This window comes from Mustela lutreola, chromosome 10, assembly GCF_030435805.1.
Source record: "Mustela lutreola isolate mMusLut2 chromosome 10, mMusLut2.pri, whole genome shotgun sequence".
NCBI classification, from domain to species: domain Eukaryota; kingdom Metazoa; phylum Chordata; class Mammalia; order Carnivora; family Mustelidae; genus Mustela; species Mustela lutreola.
The window spans coordinates 84,914,985-84,925,704 of NC_081299.1; the positions used below are offsets into that span (position 1 = coordinate 84,914,985).

Consider the following 10,720-nt stretch of genomic DNA (forward strand, 5'->3'; position numbering starts at 1 on the left):
ACAATAATACAATAATAATAGGAGACTTTAACACCTCCTTCACTGAAATGGACAGATCATCTAAACAAAAGATCAACAAGGAAATAAAGGCCTTAAATGACATATTGGACCAGATGGACATCACAGATATATTCAGAACATTCCATCCCAAAGCAACAGAATACACCTTCTTCTCTAGTGTACATGGAACATTCTCCAGAATAGATACACCCAGGAAAACAAGTCAGGTCTCAACCAGTACCAAAAGATTGGGATCATTCCCTGCATATTTTCAGACCACAACGCTCTGAAGCTAGAACTCAATCACAAGAGGAAAAATGGAAAGAACTCAAATACATGGAGGTTAAAGAATATCTGACTAAAGAATAAATGGGTCAACCAGGAAATTAAAGAAGAATTGAAAAAATTCATGGAAACAAATGAAAATGAAAACACAATTGTTCAAAATCTTTGGGACACAGCAAATCCAGTTCTAAGAGGAAAGTTTATGGCGATACAAACCTTTCTGAAGAAACAAGAAAGGTCGCAAGTATACAACCTAACCCTACACCTAAAGGAGCTATAGAAAGAAGATGAAAGAAAGCCTAAACCCAGCAAAAGAAGAGAAATAATAAAGATCAGACCAGAAATCAATGAAATAGAAACCAAAAGAACAGTAGAACACATCAGTGAAACTAGGAGCTGGTTCTTTGGAAGAATTAATAAGATTGATAAACCTCTGGCCAGATTCATCAAAAAGAAAAGAGAAAGGACCCAAACAAATAAAATCATGAATGGAAGAGGAGATATCACAACCAACACCAAAGAAATATGAACAATTATAAGAACGTATTATGAACAACTATATGCCAGCAAATCTGACAATCTGGAAAAAATGAATGCATTCCTAGAGACTTATAAATTACCAAAACTGAACCAGGAATAAATAGAAAACCTGAACAGACCCACAACCAATAAGGAGACTGAAGTGGTCATCAAAAATCTCCCAACAAACAAGATCCCAGGGCCAGACGGGATCCCAGGGGAATCCTACCAAACATTAAAAGAAGAATTAATACCTATTCTCCTGAAACTATTCCAAAACTTAGAAATGGAAGGAAAACTTCCAAACTCATTTTATGAGGGCAGCATTACCTTGATCCCAAAACCAGACAAAGACCCCATCAAAAGGGATAATTACAGCCCAATATCCTTGATGAACCCGGATGCAAAAATTCTCACCAAAATGGATTAAAAGGATTATCCACCATGACCAAGTGGGATTTATTCCAGCTGCAAGATTGGTTCAACATCCACAAATCAATCAATGTGATACAATACATTGATAAAAGAAAGAACAAGAACCATATGATACTCTCAATAGATGCTGAAAAAGCATTTGACAAAGTATAGCATCTTTCTTGATTCAAGATCAAACACAAATTTGATCAAAACTCTTCAAAGTGTAGGGATAGAGGATACATACCTCAATATCATCAAACCCATCTATGAAAAACCCACAGTGAATATCATTCTCAAAGGGGAAAAACTGAGAGCTTTTCCCCTAAGGTCAGGAACATGGCAGGGATGTCCACTATCACCACTGTTATTCAACATAGTACTAGATGTCCTAGCTTTGGCAATCAGACAAGAAAAAGAAATAAAAGTCATCTGAATCGGCATCTGGTTTCATTTACTTGTGGAGCATAAGGAATAACATGGAGGACATTGGGAGATGGAGAGGAGAAGTGAGATGGGGGAAATTGGAGGGGAAGATAAACCATGAGAGACTGTAGACTCTGAGAAACAAGCTAAGGGTTTTGGAGGGGAAGAGGGTGAGGAGATGGGTGAGCCTGGTGGTGGGTATTATGGAGGGCACGTATTGCATGGAGCACTAGGTGTGGTGCATAAATAATGAATTTTGGAGTGCCAAAAAGAAATAAAATTAAATTTAAAAAAGAAAGAATAAAAAGGCATCTGAATTGGCAAAGAAGAAGTCAAACTCTCACTCTTTGCAGATGATATGATACTTTATGTGGAAAACCCAAAAGACTCCACTCAAAAACAGCTAGAACTCATACAGGAATCCAGCAAAGTGTCAGGATATAAAATCAATGCACAGAAATAAGTTGCTTTTCTATACACCAACAGCAAGACAGAAGAAAGAAAAATTAAACTGTTGATCCCATTTACAATTGCTCCCAAAACCATAAGATACCTAGGAATAAACCTAACCAAAGAGGGAAAGAATCTGTACTCAGAAAATCATAAAGTACTCATGAAAGAAATTGAGGAAGACACAAAGAAATGGAAAAACATGCCATGCTCACACATCGTAGAAACAAATATTGTGAAAATGTCCATGCTCCTTAAGAAATCTACACATTTAATGCAATCCCTATCAAAATGCCATCAACTTTTTTCAAAGAAATGGAACAAATAATCCTAAAATTTATATGGAACAAGAAAAAACCCTGAATAGCAAGAGTAATGTTGAAAAATAAAGCCAAAGTTGGTAGCATCACAATTCCAGACTTCAAGCTCTATTACAAAGCTGTAATCATTAAGACAGTATAGTAATGGCACAAAAACAGACACATAGATCAGTGGAACAGAAGAGAGAGCCCAGAAATAGACCCGCAACTCTGGTCACCTAATCTTCGACGAAGCAAGAAAGAATGTCCTATGGAAAAAAGACAGTATCTTCAACAAATGGTGTTGGGAAAACTGGACAGCCACATGCAGAGGAATGAAACTGGACCGTTTCCTTACACCACAAACAAAAATAAACTCAAAATGCATGAAAGACCTCAGTGTGAGACCAGAATCCATCAAAATCTTTGAGAACGTAAGCCACAACCTCTTTGACTCAGCCACAGCAACTTCTTCCTAGAAACATCACCAAAAGCAAGGGAAGCAAGGGCAAAAATGAACTATTGGGACTTCATCAAGATCAAAAGCTTTTGCACAGCAAAGGAAACAGTCGACAAAACCAAAGACAACTGACAGAATGGGAGAAGATATTCGCAAATGACATACCAAAAAAAGGGCTAGTATTCAAAATCTATAAAGAACTTATCAAACTCAACACCAAAAGAACAAATAATCCAATCAAGAACTGGGCAGAGGACATGAACAGACATTTCTGCAAAGAAGACATCCAGATGCCCAAAAGACAATGAAAAAGTTCTCAACATCACTCAGCATCAGGGAAATACAAATAAAAACCACAATGAGATACCACCTCATACCAGCCAGAATGGCTAAAATTAACCAGTCAGGAAATGACAGGTGTTGGCAAGGATGTGGAGATAGGGGAACCCTCCCACGCTGTTGGTGGGATTGCGAGTCAGTGAAGCCACTCTGGAAAACAGTGTGGAGGCTCCTCAAAAAGTTGAAAATAGAGCTACCCTATGACCCAGCAATCACACTACTGGGTATTTACCCTAAAGATACAAATGTAGTGATCCGAAGGGTCATGTGCATCCAAATGTTTATAGCAGCAATGTCCATAATAGCCAAACTATGGAAAGAACCTAGATGTCCATCAACAGTTGAATGGATAAAGAAGATGTGTCACACACACACACACACACACACACACACACACACACACACTGGAATACTATGCAGTCATCAAAAGAAATGAAATTTTGACATTTGCAAAGATGTGGATGGAACTAGAGGGTATTATGCTCTCTCTGATCAAATCATATGATCAGATCATATGTTCTCTCTGATTTGAAAGGGAGGGGTTAGGAGATAAGGAAAGAAAAAAAATGAAACAAGATGGGAGCAGGAGGGAGACAAACCATAAGAAACACTTAATCTCACAAAACAAATGACAGTTGCCGGGGGGAGGAGGGTATGGAGGGGGTGGTTGGGTTATGGACATTGGGGAGGGTATGTGCTATGGTGACCACTGTGAAGTATGAAAGCCTGATGGTTCACAGACCTGTACCCCTGGGGCTAATAATATATATTAATAAAAATAATTTTTAAAAAGGCCTATTTCTAGTAGATAATTCTACACATAGCTATAATCCTACTGTAGGAAGAATCAAATGCTATTATTCTAGAGAAGAAAATCAACAATGCAAGGACAGTAGGAATTCAATTAATGAACAAATTGGTATCCAGACTTCTGTGAAGACTTATAGGAGAAACATGTACTCAAAATAGCTCTCATAATTGCCTACTTACTTAAATGCAACTTTATGGAAATAACCAGGCAAGGTCTCAAGATGAACACTACAAACAACACATAGTGGAGGCACAAAGCAGGCTTCTTAGGTTTAGGTACAGGTATGGGGCTAGCAGAATTCATGCAGTTTTCCAGATTTTTATATACCCCATGAAGAGGCACACTTTGGCCAGGCACAGTCAGGCATTCTTCAGCTTTGTTCCAGGAAAAGTACTCTGATTTCAGATCCCCCTCCCCCCATGTTTAGAAGGGTTGGGAGTAGGGACAAAACATACAAACTGCGAAGAAAAAATCCTGGTCTTTGCAATTGAAGTGATGGTCCTTTCATCCTCAGGCGCAATGGCCAGAGGAGCTTGCAAATTCACATGCTTACAGCCAGAGACCTTGAGTGTCTCCCGGACAATCCAGCTTGCAGACCTGATAGGGAAAATCTGATTCTCTCTTCACAGACAGTAAGTAATATCTTTGAGTTATTATTGCAAGGTTGTATCATGTAGGCTTTTTCCTAGCAGGACATATGGTTTTGGTTAAAATACAAAGGCAGCGAAGGGAGGTCTTACCAATTCATCAGCTATACCTCAGAATGATGCCTTTATAGACTCCTTTTCTGATAATGTGATTTTTCAAGTTTAGAAACAGCAGACCAGAGAGAGTCAATTATCATATGGTTTCGCTTATTTGTGGAGCATAAGGAATAACATGGAGGCCATGGGGAGAGGGAGAGAAGAAGGGAGTTGGGGGAAACTGGAGGGGGAGACGAACCATAAGAAACTATGGACTCTGGAAAACAATCTGAGTGTTTTGGAGGGGCGGGGGGGGTGGGAGGTTGGGTGAGCCTGGTGGTAGGTATTATGGAGGGCATGTATTGCATGGAGCACTGGGTGCGGTGCATAAGCAATGAATTCTGGAACACTGAAAAGAAATTTAAAAAAAATTAAAATTAAAAAAAGAAAACATTTTAAAACATCAAAAAAATGCAAAAAAAAAAGAAAGAAAGAAAGAAAGAATTCACATGACATGGCTGTGAAAGAAAGGCCAACAGAAAGATGAACAAAAGACTGCAGAATAAAGTTTGGAGGCTTGAGGACATCACCAGATTTAGCAGTCTGGGCTCCTACTGACATACCTTGGCTGCCCATATTGACATTTGCTATTGAGAGCATGACTGTTCATTAGTGCATGTGGTACTGTACATTTCATGGAACAAAAACAAATGGCTTTCAATCTGGGGTTGAATGGAAGATCCCCTGGGGAAGTTTTAAAACTCTAGGTGTTCTAACCACACCCCAAACCAACTCCATTAGAGACTCTAGAGATGGAGCCCAGAAAAAAATTGTTTTTAAATCTCTGCAAGTGATGTCAATCGCAGTCAAGGTTGAGAATCACTGACTTGAATTCTCCAGGCTTCAGCTCTCTTCTGTAAAAATAAAACATCAGTTAGATGGTCCCTGAGCATCCTTGCCAGGCAAGTCCTCACCTCTGTAATTCTGCATGAGAGCATTTCCTTCAGCCCGTGTTCTCCTTTCACTGCTCCCAAAACAATGAGGAAAATCCAGGGAGGCCATTTCTGCCTCAGCTTTATGGCTTTGGTGAATACAAACGTCCTCCAAAGTTTACCTGGCTTCATAAGATGTTTGCCATCTCCACTGCCCTCATCATTCACCAGAGGAAAAGGAGAAACAACTGTGATCATCTGCAAAGAAACGCACAAGTCAAACATGAAAGATATCTTAAAAATAAACATTTTAGAAGTGGGATGAGCCTTTTTGCAAACACAAGGAAGCACCTGCTTGTTGACACCTTGCTATTGTGGAAATTACGTGCAAGTGTTTTCATAATTACAGATCCATATTCCCTGTATGTAGAGCAAAACTGTTTGCACGACCCATTTGCTGAAGACTTGGAAGCCTCTTGCTCGAGTCCTGACAGTGCTCAGGACCCTTCCTTCCTCTCTCCCATCCCCCTCCCCCACCACCTCGAGCAGATGTGGAATGAGAAATGTCATGATTGGCCACATGGGCTTTTTCAGGGAGGCTCTGGGAAGAAGGAAATTTGGAGCCAGGCCCATCTCCACAGCACAATCACCTGCTGTGGACCTTTCAGTTCATGTCAGGGATTTTTACCCAGAGCTCTTCCTACTTCACAGATGTGTCATAATAGAACGATGTAATGTGTAAGATGCTCCACGGTGCTATGAAGCAAAATAATAATAATAATAATAAATAAATATAGGATATTTGCTTTGCCAAAAACCAGCATCTCAGCATCCAAAAGGAAGGTGCCAAGCCGTCTGTTAAGGTCAAATGATTTGTGATCTGAAACACATTGCCTCTGTTCAAGATAAATGGTGTGACACCCGTGGCCCTCCCCAAAAAAACCTTCAGTATGGTCCCTTCATATTCTTCTTAAACCTATCTGCATATTTAGGCCTCCTCATCCTGGTTTATGCCTTTGCCTCACCGGCAAGGTCTTCTGCCTTTATTTTTCTGTCCTGTATCTCCGATTTCCTCAATCCCAACCCCCACCACGGAATTACAACCTATCATTCAAGCTCCAATTCCGTTAATCACAGCTGCTTTTGTTCAGCACTTCCTGTGCAGCAGGAACTAAGCTGCATGCTTTACATACTTTGTTTTGTTGCATTTTTCCAACACATCTACAAAGTAAGTTTTATTCAGCCCCTTTAACAGAAAACAACCAGCATTCAGAGAAGTAAAATCACTTGCTCAAGATCACCATGTCAGAATTCAAACCCAAGCCTGTCTTGATCTAAAGTTGATGCTATTACTCACTGTGTTGCAGTCATTCTTACCAACTCTCTATCCAGATTTCCTTGGTGACTCCACAAGAAAGCAATTTCTCCCAATCGAAACTAAGCTCCCCTCCAGAACATATTTTGACATGTTTTATACTCCTTTGATTATTGTTTGGTTTATATTGCTATTTAAGTTTAGATTAGTACGTTTAGTTCCCTTCCCTAAGTATACTGTAAACCTAGGGAAGTCCCAGAACTGTTCAAAATGCTTAACCTGGGATGCCTGGGTGGTTCAGTTGGTTAAGTGGCTGCCTTCAGCTCAGGTCATGATCCCAGCGTCCTGGGATCGAGTCCCACATCGGGCTCCTTGCTCGGCAGAGAGCCTGCTTCTCCCTCTGCCTCTGCCTGCCTCTGCCTGCTTCTCTGTTTGCCTGTGCTCGCTCGCTCTCTCTCCCTCTATCCCTGACAAATAAACAAATAAATAAATAAATAAAGCTTAACTACTAATCTTACTTTATAGTCCCGAGTATGTTTTTGTTGCCCTTTTATCGTCTACCATATTTTTATATACAGCACTCTAACCACATGAATAATTTGTTCTTAATTGTCAAGAGTCCAAATACAGGGGATTAAATGAGATGATATGAGATTGAGAGGGCCAGGGAAGATGTAACCAGAGATGAACATACTTCCTTCTGGGGCATTAGGTTATAATTTCTAAGTTGATAAGACCTATCATAACTTTAAAAAAAAAAAAAAAAAAGAACTAACAAAGCATTCCTTTTTGTAATGGTAAGAATATTTGCCAAAATTGGGTGCCTGGGTGGCTCAGTGGGTTAAGCCGCTGCCTTCAGCTCAGGTCATGATCTCAGGGTCCTGGGATCGAGTCCCGCATCGGGCTCTCTGCTCAGCAGGGAGCCTGCTTCCTCCTCTCTCTCTCTCTGCCTGCCTCTCCGCCTACTTGTGATCTCTGTCTGTCAAATAAATAAATAAAATCTTTAAAAAAAAAAAAGAATATTTGCCAAAATATACTGATATTAGGTACTATTCTAAATAGGTATGAGTCATAATATTTCCAAATCAACTATTAATAGTTACTAGTGTCTTCTTTGTGGAGAATGCTTTTCAATACGCCATAAGACAAAGGTAGAATCAATAATATAGAATATAAAATAATATAGAATCAATAATAATATATTTTAGGAATAATGAACACTAGGTCTATCTAGGCAAAGTGATTTGATGGATTAAGAAAAATATTTAGAAAATTCAGAAGGCAAAGCACTCTAGCCAGACAAACAGAAAACTGAGGGAAGACTTAGAATTTGAATGAAATGGATAATTCTCTAAGAGGAAGGAACAACTTATACAAATGAGTACTTACTGATGAAATGAAATAAAAACATGATAAAACAAGATAAAAATAATTGGCACCCAGGAGATACCACACAGGGACTTCCTGTACCAGCCATAGCATAGTTTTTTTGTTTTTTTTCAAACGAAGGAGGAGTAAAGGTTAAATGCTGTGGCTTTATGATAAGCATACAGTTATTCTAATGCTCATTTTTTTTTTAAATTCCAGAATTCTTGGCTAAGAATGTTCAAGTTTTTATTTGAGAACACAAAATGGAATGCGAAGGGGAAAAAGCTAAAGTAGAAAGGTATGCATCTCAGGGAGCAGTACATTTGCTCATGCTCACCTATGAACAAGACTACCCTGTTTAGGGGGTAAGAATATGATCACACTTCATCACGCAGAAGCTGAGAATATGAAATTTACCTTGCTTTTATTTACTGTATGTGTGTGTGTGTGTGTGTGTGTGTGTGTGTGTGTGTGTTGCATTCTTCCCTTCTCTGAGTCTGTCTCCTTTTGTGTTGACCAAGATAATACCCATCTACCTTCCCTCAAAAGTCTCAGGGATGACTCATGAAAAAGGATCTTCAATTTAGCCAGTGTGCAAAGATATTGTGAATAATCAATAATTTCCGTTAACACTCCAGAAACTTTCATTTGCATTTACTACTTAGAATCTCAATCGACCTTTCCTATGTATTAGCAGCTGTGAAACTTTCAAGAATTATAACTAACTATAGGTTTTCACCATCCTGGCCTCCCTTTGGCTATAGATTTTCTAGCCACATGATCTTAAAGGGTCAATTTAGTTTAGTGAAATGAAAGTGGCTCCAGATATGGCATCAAATGACCCATGTTCAAATTTCAGCTCTGCCTTTTGACCTTGATTAAACCAAGCACCTCCCTAAGCCTCAGCACCTTTCTCTATGAAAGGGGAAAATAATACCTTCCTGCACTTACCCACAGGATTATAGTGAGGCTCAAGTTGAAAAGTGTGCAAAAATGCTGCCTAAATCACATCTCTGTAATAGGTCTGTTCACATTATTTTTTCTTTTAGCCCCATCATTTCTATCAAACAGGAATAACATGCAGTTAAGGTTTTCATTTATTTCCTTCCAGTCTTTTTCTACACTAGACATATACGCATTTGTGTATATGGGTAGGTTTACTTTTTTAAATGTAGACAGTATTTTATTGTGATGTAATTATGTATTATCATGCTTACTTATATGATACTTACTTACTTACTTGTATGATAATACATAATTACATCACAATGAAATACTTATTTGTACGATAATACATACTTGTATATTATGAGATATGTATGTATATATCTCTAGGTTAGTAAAATTTCTTTCCAAATGTGGTTAATAACAGCTTGATATGTCTATGATATGTAATATGTGTAATATGCATGCATATATGTATATATATGTATTTTCTTATTATTAAAAATTATTTCCAAATAGGCTAATAATGGATACACTAAAAATATGATTAGGGCTCCTGGGTGGCTCAATCCATTAAGCATCAGACTCTTGATTTCAGCTCAGGTCATGATCTCAGGGTCATAAGATCAAGCCCCAAGTGGGGGTCTGCGCTCAACAGGGAGTCTGCTTGAGATTTTCTCTCTCCCACTCCGTCTTCCCTTCCCTCTCAACATGGGCTTTCTTTTTCTCTCTCTCCCAAATAAATAAATAAATCTTAAAAAAAAAAGTCTCTATTAAAAAAAAATACGGTGGGTAGTGCTCACTTTGGCAGTACATATACTAAAACTGGAACAATAGAGAGATGAACATGACCCCTGCATAAGGATGACACAGGGATTTGTGAAGTTTCCATATTTTTGCCCAGGTAGAAAGAAAGAGAAACACAAATACCATGTGACTTCACTCATATGTGGAATTTAATAAATAAAGCAAAAGAGCCAAGAAGTTAAAAGAAAAAAGAGAGAGAGAAAAAGAGAGAGGCAAACCAGGAAACACTGTTAACTCTAGAGAACAAACTGATGGTTACCAGAGGAGGAGGAGGATGGGGGGATGCGTGAAACAGGGGTCTTTAGAAAGACCACTCAGATATGTCCTGCATATGGCTTTTAGCCTATGGTGAGCATCCAGAAATTCCAACACTTGGATGCGTGAAACAGGGGGTGGGGTTAAGGAGGGCACTTGTGATGAGCACTGGGTGATGTATGGAAGTTTTGAATTACTAAATTGCACACCTGAAATTAAGTCTACACTAGCTTGAATTTAAATAAAAACTTTAAAAATATAGGGTGGGTAATAATTCTGCCATATGAGTGAAACATAATTTGTGGAATCATTCTCCACCTTCAACTCATCAAAAATCCTCATTTTCAGGTTCTTTTGTTTTTGTTTTGTTCTGCTCCTTTGTAGTTGATGATGTTACTAGGTTTATTTCGAA

The 10,720-nt window shown here is 38.7% G+C and overlaps 1 non-coding gene across 1 annotated transcript; it reads left to right on the forward strand.

Annotated features, from left to right (window-relative positions):
• The first annotated feature begins 10,041 nt into the window (after positions 1 to 10,041).
• On the forward strand, positions 10,042 to 10,144 carry LOC131810634 (U6 spliceosomal RNA). Its single transcript, XR_009345636.1, has one exon. It is a non-coding gene; the product is annotated as a U6 spliceosomal RNA (small nuclear RNA).
• Positions 10,145 to 10,720: the final 576 nt, after the last annotated feature.